Consider the following 14,424-nt stretch of genomic DNA (forward strand, 5'->3'; position numbering starts at 1 on the left):
GCCGCGCCTCGCTTCCTCCCGGCGGCGGAGATCGCGCATGCGCGCCGCGCCCCGCCCCCGCGGTCTCTCTAGGAAGCTGGGAGGCCCGGCGTCTCGGCTTCTCCCCGGCCCCGGCCCGGCGCTGGGCAGGTCGGTGACCGGCGCCTGCTGCCCCGGGGCCTAGGGACTCGGAGGACCCGGCCCTTGGGCCACGCCGAGCCGCATTCCCACCCTCGGACCCACCCCGCGGCTTGCACTGTTTATCTCTGAGAACAGGATGCCCTCGGGGGCCCAAGTGCCCCCTCAGGCTAACTGGCCAGCGCCAGCAAGTCTCCAGGATGACTTGCCTCGGTCAGCTCCGGCCACCTCAGACTTCACTGTCATTTTCTTGGGAAATTACACACGTAACTGGCCGCCATGACAGAAAATGCCGGACCGTAACGGGAAGAAAAGGAGGTGGCATCCTAGACCCGAGAAATCCTCCCTCCCCTCGCCCCCCGTGTATCCCAAGGAGAAGCTCCTGGACGCCCCAGCCGCCGGCGCCCAGAGACGCCCCCGTGACCATGAGGCTCCTGCTGGGGAACACGGGACCACTTGCACGCAACGACAGTAGGTACTTCGGAGATGTCTTTCACCAGAACTCTTCACATGTGGCCGACCTGGGCTTCACCGGTACCCCCACCCTGAGGATGCCTGCCGCCCCCTGGCCGCTGCACACAACACCACAACACCACCGGTGGCTTGAGCTCCTGCAGCCAGAAACTACAGAGTGTGGGATCGTGTCCTGCTCCACACCCTCTTAGATACACAGTTTCCTGAGGCACAGTCCTCCCTCAGAAAAGTAAAACTCTGCAAGTCGGCCAGCCATTCTTGCCTATCCCTATGGGCTCCCGGTTCCCCATTCTTTGGCCGTTTAGTTCAATAAATGGGTCATGTTGAGGCTCAGCCTTCAGTCCTGCTGTTGGCTTTGGGACACCACTGGCCTCTCCTAGGGTCCACAGGGCTACCCTGGATACCTCTCTGCACCCAGAGAAGAAAAGCTATTCAAACTCAGAGATCAGAATAGAAGCAGCAACACGCAGCTGACAGGAGGAGCGCTTACGGAGGCCACTCATTCCTCCCCCGACGTCCCTGAATGCAGAGAGCCCACGAGGACCACCTCATGCCAGTCCACCACCAGCCCCCGGAACAAAACCTTCACACTGCCATGGGCTGACGTCTGACTGCACTCACTGGTAGGTGGGCAATGCTGCAGCTGACCAAAGCTGCTGGATGGAGAGATGTCTGCAGAAGAGCATCACGAAAAAAAACATCCTCTATTGCTAGTACCAGGGAACCTTATCGGGGCACAGCCAGTGAGCCAACAGAGAGCCAACTGCAAGCAGTCACACCCAGTGCCCAGAGAGCCCGGCAGACCTCAGCACGTGCCACTTGACCTTTCAGATGCTGTCCACCTGTGCCCTAGGCTTTGCTCCACTTGTTACTGAGTCCAAGCTTGTTTGCCCACCCTACCCACCCACCCACCCCCCACACACACAGTCATTAACTTGAGGGCAGGGTATTAAGAAAGAAGTCAAGTTTATTCAGAGTGCTGGCAAACCAAGAGACTACTGACAAGTGTTACAAAGAATCATTTTTGCACTAGAGTTGTGACATAATGAGTAAAGCCACTGCTGAGCTATGGCAAGGCAACCAACCTAAGCCTCTGCTTGCAGAGCCAGCCTCCAAATGGGCACCAGTTTGAGGTCCAGCAGCTCCCACTTCTGAGCCAACTCCCTGCTCGTGGCCTGGGAAAGCAACTAAGAATGACCCAAGACATTGCGCCCCTGTACTCATGTGGGGGACCCAGAAGAAGCTCCTAGCTGCTGGCTTTGGATTGGATTAGCTCTGGCTGTTGCAGCTATTTGAGGAGTGAACCAGCAGATGGAAGATCTTTCTGTTTCTCCTTCTCTCTGTAGATGTGCCTTTTAAATATAAATGGAAAATATTTAATAGGATTCTTTATTTAAAAAAAAAAAAGAGAAAATGCTCCCACTAAGACATGGGCATCCCATGTGGGCACCAGTTCGTGTCACAGCTATTCCACTTCTGATCCAGCTCCCTGCTACTGATTTGGGAAACATGCAGAAGCTGGCCCACACCCAAACGGTAAATGTGGAGGAAGTTCCTGCCTCAGATGGCCCGTCCCTGTTTGCTGTGACCATCTGGATAGTGAGATAGCATGTGGAAGACTCTCTGTCTCTCTCTCCCCACCCCTTCTCCCTCTCACTGTCTCTTCCCTCTCTTCCACTCTTTCTGTAATTCTTTTTGTTTTCAAGCATTTATCTTATTTTTATTGGAAAGACAGATTTATAGAAAGGAGGAAAAGATCTTCCATCTTTTCCCCCAAGTGGTCGCAACAACCGCAGCTGAGCTGATCCAAAGTCAGGAGCCAGGAGCTTCCTCCAGGTCTCCCACATGGGTGCAAGGTCCCAAGGCTTTGGGCCATCCTCCACTGCTTTCCCAGGCCACAAGCAGGGAGCTGGATGGGAAGTGACGCAGCCAGGACATGAACCAGCACCCATATTGGATCCTGGCATATGCAAGGCAAGGATTTAGCTGCTAGGCCATTGCACCAGGCCCCCCCTCTCTAATTTTTTCAAAAGCCCATCTTACCCATGCTCTTCAACAGGCAGTTTTTAAGTAGGTAGTAGGAAAGTTCGGGGGGATGGGATTGCAAGGTTAAGAGGTAATGAAGATGCAGACACCTGGGTACTAGAAAGGGTCCAAGAAGAAGAACCAAGAAACTCCTCATCCTTGAACAGCTAATGATGTGAGTCTGGACAAACTGATGCTATAAATCCTTTTAAAAAATCTTTCATTTGGAGTATAACTTCTGATGTCCTCAGGAGAGGTAAGTGTCAAACAGAATTCCTCTAGAGACAACATGTCTACACACACAGGGTTAGGCAGCAATGGGATGGGATGGGAAGTGACACAGCCAGGACATGAACCAGCACCCATATTGGATCCTGGCATATGCAATGGTCTGAATAGAAGGTTAAGTTAGCAAGGTGGGGGAAAACACAATATGAAGATGGTGATAAGACAGGAGGGAAACAGATGGCACAAGCTGAGTTCACCTAGGAGAGATCAGAATGATTAATAAAAGGTGGCCTTAGTGAAGCAACTGCAACCTGAGGTGGCACAGAATCCCACGACTATAAATATTTTGAATGTGTCACCGGCCTTGGGAGTAGGCCATCTGACAGGAACTGTGGTTCTCGGGTGAGCCACATCGCCAGCACGTGGTCCAGCATGAAGGAAGAAGATGAAGTAAGTAGCCTGCGTCTCTCTTCTGAGCTCCAACCAGGCCTTCCCACTGCCCCAGCGCAACAGGACGCCAAGGGGCTAGGAAGGGCAGATATGAAGGAGCAAGAAAAAACTACACACAACATGAGCAAAAAGGAAAGGTGAAAACTCATAGTCAACGTTAAACTTTCACTAATTCTTCTTGAAAATAACATTCTGGGCCCGATGGTGTGGCCTAGCGAGTAAGGTCTTCACCTTGAACGCCCCGGGATCCCACATGGGCGCCAGTTCTAATCCCTGTGCTCCACTTCCCATCCAGCTCCCTGCTTGTGGAACTGGGAAAGCAGTCGAGAACGACCCAAAACTTTGGGACCCTGCACCCGTGTGGGAGACTGGGAAGAGTTTCCTGGATCCTGGCTTCAGATCGGCATAGCATTGGCCGTTTCGGTCACTTGGGGAATGAATCATCAGACGGAATATCTTCCTCTCTGTCTCTCCTCCTCTCTGTATATCTGACTTTCCAATAAATAAATCTTAAAAAAAAAAAAAAAAGAACATTCTTAGGTAACTCACTGCAGGCAGAGGAGTTGAATACTTAGAACCACTCATGATAAAGGGATTGAGAGTTTTGTCTGGGAAATTTTCTCAGGTTTGGCACAATGGCTCAATGGCTAAATCTTAACCTTACAAGTGCCAGGATCCCCTAGGGCCACTGCTTCATGTCCTGGCTGCTCCACTATGCGTTCAGCTCCCTGTTTATAGTCTGAGAAAACAGTAGAGCATGACCCAAAGCATTGGGAGGGACCCTGCATCCATGTGGGAGAACTGGAAGAATCTTCTGGCTTCTGGCTTTGGGTCAGCTTCGTTCTGGTCATTGAGGTCATTTGGGGAGTGAACCAGCGGATACAAAATCTCTCTTTCTTTCTGTAAATCTGATCTGCCTTTCCAATAAAAATAAATAAATCTCTTTTTTTGTTTTTATTTTTTGTTGTTGTTTGTTCTTTATTGTTATTTTGTTTTATTTGTATTTTTTAATTTCTTCTTTTTTCATAATTTTTTTCTTTTCATTTTCATTAAAATAAATAAATCTTTAAGAAAAAAATTTTTTTTCTCATAGATCTTGAACAGTCTCAGTGGGATGTGTTTGCTGATAACACGCACTCATATTGGGTGTAATCAAAAACATGAGCTATGGTCTACATTGCAGCACGGCAGGTAAAACCACTGTGTGCAATGCCAGCATCCCATGTGGGCTCTGTTTGAGTTCTAGATGCTCCACTTTCTATCCAGCTCCTACCAATGGCCTGGGAAAGCAGTGGCGAACAGTTCAAGTACCTGGGTCACCTATCACCCACACGCTTGACCCAGAAGCAGCTCCTAGCTTCAGCCTAGCCCAAGCTGGCTCTTGCAATCATTTGGCAAGTGAACCAGCAAATGGAAAATCTTTCTAATAACTCTGCCTTTCAAATAAACAACAGTAACAAAAACCAGGTGGTGTTAGAGCTTGCAAATTTCTATAATAGCTTACTGAGTCTGTAAGCTGTTACTTTTAAAAAGACTCAGACCAAGAGATAAGAAATTCATTTTACAGTACACCTCACTCTATGGTTTACAAAGCAGAGCCAGTATTCTGACCTTTTTCAAGAACTGACTGTTAAGACATTCAGATTCTTCTTGAATAAATTATAGCTGAAGCTTATCTAGCTGAGTGGTTTGATTTCACTGAATCATGCTGACAAGGAAACAAAGCTTTCATTTTGTGTCTACTTACAATCAGAGATAGTGTTTCAGGGAAAGCACAATGGTTGAGGGGTGGGTAGCCTTGGGATCTATCTAAAACCTGTGGCCTCCACTCTAAGTTTCCTTTAACAGTATCTACAAAAAGATAAGCAGCTTAAGTACTAAAACCACCCTGAAGGCTACAATAACCTGGCATTCCATTTCCATTGGAGCCCAGCAGTAGGCTACAAGTTGGTGAGCAAAGGCAGCGTAACTGGTGACCAGAGTAATTTATATATCCCAATCCTGAAATGCCTACATAGTTTCTTGTTGCCACTAGCTTCAACGGGCATGGATGAGAGTCAGCGAGATCTCTAATTACATAGACCTACAACTCCTTTGGCCCTAATGGCAGACTCCTGCTAATGCATACTTGCATACTTCTGCTCAGTTATTACTGGGGCCCTGTTGAGAAATGGCTGCCTTGCAGGTAACTTTGAACAACAGAGGTAAAATAATATCCAGCTGCAGTACATGTTGACTCCGACAGTCAAACATGCCTACCATTGCTGAACTTTTTGGTGGACAGGAGCAGTCAAGAACAACTTTTGATTTTATCAGAAATATTCCTGATGACTGGCTCAGAGGCTCCAGAGACTAACGGCCTGCATGTGTCAGAATGTCCTTAACTTTATGTAGTAACTGGTTAACTTATTGCTTAGGTTGGCAATGAGAAAGTCACCAACATAGTGGATAACAAGTTCTTTTAGCTGTAACTGGACATGTGCAGATCAGAAGAACTGAAGTTTTGCTATGACTGAATTATGTTTCCCAGAACTCAAACATTGAAGCCTTAGCCCCACTGGAATGCATGTGAAGCCAGGAAAAGAGAAGCCTAGAAACACGTACTGTTTAACACGAGCAAAGAACAACCCTTCTCTTGGCTATCCAGAGACCATCAGAGACACTCTGAGTAGATGAGAAGGCCTGCAAAACCAAGGCCAAGGGAATGACCTCTACCTGATAGACTGATAGGATTAGTCCATCAACCCAAAGATCCTGGAGGGACAGCCCCAAACCAAAGAGAATTATTTCTAAGTCTTAAGATCTCATAGCATTTGCCTTGTTAAGTTTTGAACATGGATGGGATCCATCACCCCTTACTTCCTTCCAAGTTCTCCCTTTTGGAATTCAAATGTCTGTAATCCATTCCTATCTCACCACATCTGTTAGCTTCACAGTTTCACAGCTGGGGAGGAATTCTGAGTCAGAGAAACATGTAGTTTCACCTCTCTATGACTTGGAAAAGTAGGTGAGACAGTAAGCTTTACCTGACACTAGAACGAGTTCAAACTTCTGAGGTTTGGAGGATGGAATGAATATATTTTACATGCAAGAACATGAATGGAATGTTAATCAAAGTAGAATTGTTAGGGAATGAATGTCTCATGCTCAAGTCCTAATCCTAAAAGTGATGGTACTGGGAGGTGTTTTTTTGACAGGCACTTTAGGAGAAAATTAGGGTTAGATTTGGTCATGAGCCTGGGGACAAACACAATGAGATTAACGTCTTTAAAAGAAGGGTGAGGGGCACCAGTGATCTTGGTTTCCTGCTAATGAGTCTAGGAGGCCACAGATGATGGGTCAAGTACTTGGTTCCTTGCCACTCGTGCTGGAGATCTGGATGGGCTCCAGCAAGAACGACTGCAGCCATTTGGGAGTAAAAACGCAGATGGAAGCGCATTCCTTCCCTCTCTGTGCCACCCCCTTACCACCATCACCACTGCTTTCTGTAATTTTGCCTTTTAAATAAACAAATATGAACAAAAAAATACAATTATGAAAGGAATACTAAGAAATGACAGATTCCAAAATAAGAAAGAAATGGAGATAAAAAGATCTAAAAGTAAAGAAAATAAAATGTGAGGTCTCTTTTCGTGTGAGTAGGGAAGAGTTGTACTGAGATAACCCTAGTCTCTAGTGATGTAACACAGAGCAGTTCAGAAAATGGTCCACTTTGCTGAGTGGTTCCAAGAGAAACAGTGCGGGCATCCTTCTTACAAAGAAAGCTGAAGACAACGTTTTTTGTTCCCTTTCTCAAAGAACCATGGCTTAGGAAACTGACCTAGCCAGACCTGAGGGCTTTTCTCCACTGTAAGTTCGCTGGTGGTAATTGAAAGTGGAATACTTAATAAAAGCTTTGGCACACTCCGCACGTTCATAGGGTTTCTCTCCAGTGTGAAGTCTCTGGTGAACAATAAGCTCTGAGTTGTCACTAAATGCCTTCCCACAATCGGTGCATTTATAGGGCTTCCCCCAGTGCGAGTTCTCTGATGTAACTGTAAGCTCTGACGTAGCTGGAACTGAAACTGAAGACCTTCCCACACTCATTGCATGCACATGGCTTCCCACTGGTGTGAATTCTCTGCTGTATGATGAGATGAGAGTTCTGATTAAAGGATTTTCCACACTCCTTGCACTTACAGGGCTTTTCCCCTGAATGAAGTCTTTGGTACCAAATAAGTCATTTATTCAGACTGAATGCCTTACCACACTCACCACATTCAAATGGTTTTTCTCCAGTATGAATCCATTCATGGTCAACAAGTTGAGAGATCTGACTGAAGGCTTAGCCACATTCACTATATTTGTATGGTTTATCCCCAGTGTGGAGGCTCTAATGGCGAATAAGATATTTACTCTGGCTGAAGGTCTTGCCACACTTGTTACATGCATAAGGCTTCTCCCCACTGTGGATTATTTGATGGTCAGTAAGATTTCTATTGGAACAAAAAGCCTTCCCACACTTATTGCTCTTATAAGGTTTCTTACCAGTCTGAAGGACCTGATGTCTCACAAGACTTTTACTACGACCAAAAGCTGCTCCACACTCCTTGCATTCATAAGGTTTCTCCCCCTGTATGGGTCCTCTGATGATCCAAGAGTTTGGAACTCTGCTTTAAAGTTTTTCCACATTCATTACATTTATACGGTTTCTCCCCACTGCGGAGTCTACAGTGTTGAACGAGATGAGAGCTGCGCCGTTAGGTCTTCCCACACTCCTGCATTCCTAAGGCTTTTCCCCTGTGTGGCTTCTGAGGTGAACAGTGAGCTGAGAGGTCTGCTGGAAGGTCTTCCCACACGCATTACACTCACAGGGCTTCTCTCCTGTGTGGATTCTGTGGTGGCCAAGGAGGTGGGAATACCAACTGAAAACTTTGCCACATTCACCACATGGACTCCTTGATGTTCAACCAAACTAGAAGACAGACTTGCACATTTCTCGACTTCTTCATATTCCTCACGTGTGTCTCTGAATTTCTCCTTCTCCTTGTCCATTTCCAAGAAATCACTTTGCAGTCTGCTCCCTTCTTCACTTGAAGGCTGCCCTTCCAGCTTCAAAAACATCTCCAGGGTCTGGTCTCCCAGGAACTACCCCAAATAGTCCCCCTGACATGCTACCAGATGACTCCGATCTTTTAGGGATGTCCTGCTCTGGAGTCAATTCTGAACTCTCTACCATGTTCCTACCTGCTGAAAAGAGAGAGAGAGAGAGAGAGAAGAAAACAGCTTTTACTCATTTCTTATGCTGTTGAGGGATTAGAAAGCTTCATGATGAGACCGTGGAGCTGAATAAAAGTCACCAAAGGTTCCACCAGGTTAGAGAATAAAAATGAAATACTAAGAACAGGAGAGGCTATAATAGAAATTCGCCCAACTTTTAATTCAGGAACATAAAAATAGGACAAAGATGGTCAAAGAAGGAGTGTTTAAAAAAATGATGCTGGGACAGAGGTTGAGTTATCAGAGCGGAATGGCAGCAGCACGCAGACAGCAGCAGCCCAGACTGCAAAACATGAAGGGATCTTACAGAATTCATTCAGCTGTTGTCTCCATGGTAACTGAATATCTCTAAATTCATTTGTAACCACAACATTACATGGTTCCACGCTTGTCAGAAAACATGTTGAAACAAGGCTGGCAAATACCTCAATCAAATACAAGAAAAGAGAAGACAAAAATAGAAGTAAGCTGTTAGGAAATGTAGAAAAAGGAGAGGCCTCTGTGACAGAACAGTGACAAGATGTGGAGAAGCTAAAGGTTCTGAAATACTGGGGAACAGTGTTGAAAGCAATAGCAGAGCTCCCAGTGTGAGAATGTCACTGGTTTCTAGGCACCAGACTGGTAGGAGCCTGTTCTATATTTGCACAAAAATGAAAAAGCACATCAATAACTTGAAATACGAATTAAATTGTATTAGTGGGGTCTTGATTCCCTAGAATAAAAATAAATTGAAAAGTTGAATATTTGCCTGAAATATGGATTTTTTTTTCAATACAAAATCTGAAAAATGACAGAGCAATCGTGGTCACAGCCGCACAGCAGTATGCTGGCTCCTCGCAGTCATGTCTTAGCTAGTGCCATGGCTATCCTATCATTTACCACATAGAACATCAACGATGTTGAGGCAATGGCTCCTGCGTCCACTCTTTCCTACTCTCTGCCAAGCTGTCTACTGTACAAAGCATGTCATTCACAGAACTTCACTTGTCCTAGCCTTTGCAAAAACAAACAAACAAACAAAACAAATGGGTAGCCTACCTGGTACGGTAGCCTAGCAGCTAAAGTTCTCGCCTTGCACATGTCAGGATCTCATATGGGTGCTGGCTTTCCACCTCCCTGCTTGTAGCCTGGGAAAGCAGTCGAGGACGGCCCAGAGCCTTGGGACCCTGCACCTGCTTGGGAGACCTGGAGTGGAGCTCCTGGCTCCAGGCTTGAGATTGGCACAGCTCCAGCTGTTGAGGCCACTTAGGGAGTGAATCATCAGACTGAAGATCTTTCTCTCTGTCTCTCCTTCTCTCTGTATATATGACTTTCTAAGAAAAATCAAAAAATAAGGCTTTTTTATAAATTCAAGTAGCCACACTTTGTAACCCTGCGCATCTCAGGAGGGAACACATATGATTCAGCAAGGTCTAGGCTCCAACCCCAAGAGTAGCTTATACAAAGGCTGCAATTAGCCTCTGGCCTGGACCAAACACTGTCGGAATAGATAAATTTCTTGAGCCTATCAATGAGGATTCCTCCCTGAGTAAATTATGAAGTGGGGAACAGTGTGCAATTATAACAAATCAGAGAAGAAAAATGAAATGTTGCATGCAGCCAATTCAACACAGTGGCAAACAGTACGAGAAACAGAAAATAGATTTAAGCAAGAGTTATGATTGTTTCACAAAAGATTCTGAACGAAGAAATAGGGACAATAAGGGGACACACACACACACACACACACACACACACACACACAGAAGCTACACCAGAACACTGGGATACAAATTCACTTGTTTCTGCTGCTTTGGGTCAGGGCCTAGTTTTTATGTGGCCCTGCTTCCCAGTCTGTTCTAGCCTGTCAGACTGGGCTTGCATTCCTTCAAGTCACGAGCACAGAGCTCCTCACCACATTTCCACAATGTGAATGCTTCCTACTGCTTAGAAGCAAAAACAAACAAAAACCCACAACTACCCTGTACCAATCATTAAGACAATGTGAGGGGGCCCGGCGCGATAGCGTAGTGGTTAAAGTCCTCGCCTTGCACGCACCGGAATCCCATATGGATGCTGGTTCTAATCCCGGCGGCCCTGCTTCCCATCCAGCTCCCTGCTTGTGGCCTGGGAAAGCAGTTGAGGATGGGCCAAAGTCTTGGGACCCTGCACCCGCGTGGGAGACCCAGAAGAAGTTCATCTACCCCAGCCATGTGTTGGCAGTGAAAACCTGGGCAGACAGAGACTCTAAGGTGGACTGTGTCAGCCAGTGGATTCTGAGAGATTTCATCGTGCTTTGAATGGCGAGATTGGCAGCAATTCAGAACTGTTGAACTATCAAAAGCACTTGAGCAGTGCCTCGGAGTATGCCCCACGTTGGGGACCTGGGGACCTGGAATGGGTGAGAGCCTGGGTGGGCTTCTCCCTTTATCTCTCCCCTTCCCCCAAATATAGAAAATAATAATAATAATAATAACGTGGAAATAATGGTCTTACCCACTTTCCTGTAGCCCTTGACCCTTTGTGCCCTAATCAACTATGTGAAGATTATCAAAATAAAATACAAAAAAAAAAAAAAGGAAACAAAGCAGGCGTTCAGGTAGGCTTTCATATTTAATGGCATGAAGCTATTTACTGGACTGGCATTCTCTTAAAATTAAAGTTATAATTATATCTTCTTTTTGGGAACACTTGGCAATTTTAGAAATATAAACTACTAACACTGACACTAGGAACAGCCAAAAGAAACCCACAGCAAACATGATACTACATGTGGTAAAGACAGAAAGAACAAGAAAAAGTAACCACCACTGGACTCGGGAAGAACCAGGCAACGTCAACCTTGCCCATTGGATTAAGGCAAGAAAAATGAAAAATGCAGAAAGTTTCAGGAAAGAACAGCTAATATCGCTGTTAACATTTATGGAAAAAAAATTATGAAAAAAAAAAGTTACAATCAGCTCGTAGATGGTTAGACCCGGCGCAGCAAAGCAGGCTGAAGGTACAACCAGCCACGTTCCAACAAAGCTAATCAGAAACCAACGTACTCAATACCTCGGGATCGATCACACAGTTTTCAGCAGAACGGTGGATTTTTGCACGTATTATCATGAAAGTCATGTGTATTTCATCATAAGTCGCTTCCTTGCAACAGGATGGTTAAAGAGCAACAGCCAAATGCGCCCCTGCACGTGCCGTCCGTGCCGCCTTAGGCGCCAATGGTGTCACTGCCACGAAGCCCGGGGACAGGCTGGCGACCGGAGGATGCTTTCCGTTGTTTCCACTTACCCCGGGATCCTAAGGGTCTCGGACCGACACGCTTCATTTGCGTTGCTGACAGGAATCGCCTCAGCGAGCCACGAGGCTGGCGGCTTCCCGGCCCGACCACCCTCCCCTGGGCGCAGCCTCCAGCAGGTCGGCCCGCAGAGTCGGCCACCACCGAGGGTCTCCCCGGCGTGCGGCCCCAGCGCCCTGTGCCCGGCGAGGAAGCTCCCTCAGGCGCACCCCGAAGGGCTCCCTCAGGCGCACCCCGAAGGGCTCCCTCACGCGCGCGCCCCAGCCCGCTCCCTCACGCGCGCCCCCGCCGCACGGCCAATCGGGGGCGCGCATGCGCGTCGCCGCCCGGCCCTCACGGGCTCTCTAGGACTGTGGGCGGGCCAACGTCTCGGTTTCTCCCGTTTGGCTTCGCGTGTTCTCCCCATTGTCCTCCCCCTGTGCTTTCAGGGACTGTCCAGCAGGGCTTCCATGGGGAGGATAGGAATCCAAAAGGGTCAATATAAAAATGGGAAGCCAGAAAACATCAAACTCTGGAACAGGAAGAGCTATTCCTCAGCAAAGCCATGACCCCATGCCAGGCAGTGAGGATGGGGAATCCCTTTGTAATGAAATGTTCCAGGCAGAGGCACGCATTTGCCAAGTGTTCGCCGGGGTGCCGGACCCCACACAACAGCCTTTCCCAAAACCCATACCTGGTTACCCACTCCAGTGGATGGAGCCACGGCTTTCTGGGGGGAACAAATGCAGAAGAATTGACACAAACTTCTAATGATGACAAAGTTAAAACAATCATTTGAATGGGGACAGCTCACAAGCCTGGGTGTTCTCTGGGCCACCCCACACCTGCCACACATTGGCATGGGCTGCCCAATGGAATACCCATAGCGTAAAGAATGACTCATTCAGTGACCCCCAAGACTGACCCCACCTTCCTAGTCTCAGTGCTGTAAATGCCTGCGTTTCCAGGACTGTCTCACACCTCCTAGCTCTCAACCCCCTTGAAGCCCACCTGCCTAATCGAGCTTAGTGACCCCAGGTTTAAACTGCATTGCTCCGGTCCCTTGAGGCACCCACAGCCGCATCTGCCAATCCCTGACCCCCACCTTCCCTAGCTCCCTACTCCAAGGCCATAAAAGATGCCTCTTCCATCTGTTCTCTTTTTTCCTCCTGTCTCTCTCTGTCTCTCTCTGCTCTCTGTCTCTCTCCCCATGCTGTCTGTCTCTGCTCCTGCTTCCTTTCTGCTCTCTGCTCTGCTCTCACCTTCTCCCCACGCTGCCACCCTCGCTGAAGTAAAGGCTTCTTGTGTGTGTCCGGCGTCTTGGGTTTCCAGAAAAAAAAAAAGCTAGCGAGTGGAGCTTTGAACAATGAACAGCCATGTCTAAAACAGCCACTACTTCCTCACCCTCCTTCTTGCTTGCTTCACAAGCCAAACCGGTTTGCACAAGTGCCTGCAGTGGCACGGCCAGTCAGCTCCACCTCCACATGCCTGTGGCGCTTGTGAGCACAGGTAAATCAAATCCAAACCAAGCACACGCTCTGGCCCAGGGCCCTCGTCCAACCCAAGCTGCCTCACGGTCTGCATGTCACCTCCTCAGAGGTGTGAGCCGGCCCAGAAGTCAAAGTGCCTCCAAAAGAACCAGGGTTCCACTTCCCCCAACAGACTCCGGGCTCTGGGCTCTGCACTCCTGCTCTGTGAGTCACACAGCTTTGGTGCTCCTTATTTGCTCAACAGACTCACTGTGTGCTTTCACCTCAGATCCCTTCTGTATTCCTATGCTGAAGGAAGCCAAAAACCAGGTGACACTCTCCCCACATGACTCAGCCACCGAGGCCAAGCCCTTCGGTCTGGCCACTGTTTCCCTGCATTAAATCTCTCCTGTCCCGCCTCCCTGCAGAGGAAGAGTGGGAATGCCCTGGCTCCAAGCTGGAATTCCGGATGCTGTGGGATGCGAGGTCAGATGGGCTCAAGGACAAGGTCTCAGGCAAACTAAAATCCGTGTCCACACCGGGAAGTGGGGGTTCTTCAGCTCCCTGAAGACGAGTGCTGCCAGTTACTGCTTCAAATCTCGGCGCTGAGGGGAAGATGCTAAATTTGTTCCATCTGTCAGCTGGAGGGAAGTCCTGAAGAGGCTGACTTCCCTTCCTTCCTGCCATTCCTCCTCCCAGGTAGAATGAGACCAGGTGGGAGAAGAGCTCCTGCAGCCCCCTAGCCGCGCCCCAAATTATTCCCATAGTGAGTCATGCAAATGATTCCCAGTTGGCCTCGCTGTAGAGCAAGGAAAAAGGAAAGAGTCCAGTTGGTATCAAAGGACCTCATGCTCACAAGGTCACACATAGCCTCGCCAAGGAGAGCGAGATAAAAGAAACATAAGCAAATCAAATGACAACTATGACTAAACTGAAGCACAGCCTCAGGACGGGTGTTTCAAATAGTGTGTGTGGATGCATGGATGTTGTGGTGTAGCGTATTGTCAGTGCTTGGGGCATGCACACCACGTACTGGAGTACCTGTTCAAGTCCCTGCTGCTCTGCTTCCAGGCCAGCCTCCTGCTAACGCCCCTGGCAGGCAGTGGATGACATTTCAAGTGCTTAGATCCCTGTCACCAATTTGCAAGA

The sequence above is a fragment of the Ochotona curzoniae genome, unplaced genomic scaffold (genome assembly GCF_017591425.1).
Source record: "Ochotona curzoniae isolate NIBS_2020 unplaced genomic scaffold, NIBS_Ocur_1.0 contig_908, whole genome shotgun sequence".
NCBI lineage: Eukaryota > Metazoa > Chordata > Mammalia > Lagomorpha > Ochotonidae > Ochotona > Ochotona curzoniae.